Source organism: Trichechus manatus, unplaced genomic scaffold (genome assembly GCF_000243295.1).
Source record: "Trichechus manatus latirostris isolate Lorelei unplaced genomic scaffold, TriManLat1.0 scaffold00109, whole genome shotgun sequence".
Lineage (NCBI taxonomy): Eukaryota > Metazoa > Chordata > Mammalia > Sirenia > Trichechidae > Trichechus > Trichechus manatus.
In genome coordinates this window covers 169,529-171,671 of record NW_004444045.1, presented here as the reverse complement: position 1 = coordinate 171,671, position 2,143 = coordinate 169,529, and positions in this window count along the sequence as shown.

Below are 2,143 nucleotides of genomic sequence, written 5' to 3'. Positions count from 1 at the left end.
TTTATATACATACTTGGGGCAGTGGTAGGCAGAATAATGCAAAATCCAAAAATACCCATGTCCTAATCCCTGGAACATGTGAATATGTTATCTTATACGACAAAGGGGAATTAAGATTGCAGGTAGAATTAAGGTTGCTAATCAGCTGACTTTAAAATAGGATGATTATTGTTGATTACCGAGTGGACCCAATGTAATCACACGGGTCCTTATAAGTGAAAGAGGGAGGCAGAAGAGGAGGTTGAAGTGATGCAATGTGATGCAAATTGTTTCATTTTGTTGTCCATGGGGTCACTATGAATCAGAACCGGCTTTACAACACCTAACAACAACAACAACAACGACAATGTGAGAACCATTGCTGGTTTTGAAGATGAAAGAAGGGGGTCATGAGCCAAGGAATATAAGCAGCCTCCAGAAGTTGTAAAAGGCCAGGAAACAATTCTCCCCTAGAATCTCCAGGAAAAAAAAGCCAGCCCTGCTAACTCCTTGATGTTAGCCCAGTGAGATCTGCATCAGATTTGTGACTTACAGAACTGTAAGATAATAAGTTTGTGTTGTTTTAAGCTACTAAATTTGTGGCAATTTTTTTACAGCAGCAATAGGAAACTAATACAGAGCTTCTTTGGAAAAGTAGATGATTTGGAGCCCCCAGTCCATTTTCCACATGATAATGGGCTGAAGTTGCATAGTTGCTGTCACTGGTAGTACAGGGGTTTGGGGAGGAGGGTCGAGCGGCAAGGGCATTACACACCACCGTTCCTTTTGTTAATTTACATCTAGCTGGCTTTACTCAGTTATGTTAAAGGTCTGGACCCTGTAGTCACTGGGCTGTTTTTATGTGACAAGCACCATCCTAGGCATAGAGATTACCAAAATGCATCAGACCCAGTTGCAGATGTTGAGTGTTTATGGTCTGGTGGAAAAGGGATTCATAAACAGATGTCAACACAGTGTTATGAGTGTTCCAAGAGCAATGCATAGCCCAGCTTCAGGCAAGCCTTTATGGAGCCAGTGCCTCCAGGTCTGTAACAATAAGATCTTAGCTTCAAACAGGAGCGGCTTTCACTTATATCCAAGGAGCTCTGGTGGTGTGGTGCAAATGGTTAAGCACTTGCTTGCTAACAGAAAGGTTGATAGTTTGAACCCCCACAATGGCTCCATGGGAGAAAGACCTAGCAAGATGCTTCCATAAAGATTACAGCCAAGAAAACCCTATGGGGCAGTTCTACTCTGTCATATGCTGTCACTATGAGTTGAATTCGACTTGACAGCACTTAACCACCATGTTTATCATGATGTCATACTGTGGTGTCATACTGGTTTATCAGTTTGTCATACTGTGGTGGCTTGCGTGTTGCTGTAGTGCTGGAAGCTATGCTACCTGTATTTCAAATACCAGCAGGGTCAACTTCGGGTTTCAGCAGAGTTTCCAGACTATGACTGACTAAGAAGAAAGGTCTGGCAATCTACTTCTGAAAATCAGCCAATGAAAACCTATGGATCACAACAGAACATTGTCCAACTCTCTTTGTACACATCATTAGGATGAATCAATCACTGGAGGAACACATCATGTTTGGTGAAGTAGGGGTTCAGCAAGGGTGAGAGAGACCCTCAGTGAGATGGACTGGCACAGTAGCTGTAATGATGGACTCAAACGTCCCAACGATTGTGAGGATGAGCAGGACCAGGCAATGTTTCATTCTGTTGTACAGAAGTTTGCTGTGAGTTGAAGTTGACTCAATGGCGGCTGTCTATCACTTCTACATTACTTACTATATATCGTACACTGCCCTAAGTGCCTTACATACATTGTAGTGGGTTGAATAGTGTTCTCCAAAAAAATTTGTCCAAGTCCTAACCCCTGGTACCTGTGAATGTGACTTTATTTGGAAATAGGATTTTTGCAGATATAGTAAATTTAAGGATCTCAATATGAGATTATCTTGAATTATCAGTGAGCCCTATATCCAATGAGTGGCATCCTTGTAAGAGAAAGGAGAGCGATATTTGAGACAAGACACAGAGCAGAAGGCCATGTGAAGACAGAAGCTGTTGGAGTTGTACAGTCCCAAGCCACTGAACCTCAAGAATTACCGGCAACCACAATAAGATTTGAAGCACTTACTGATGAAGATCA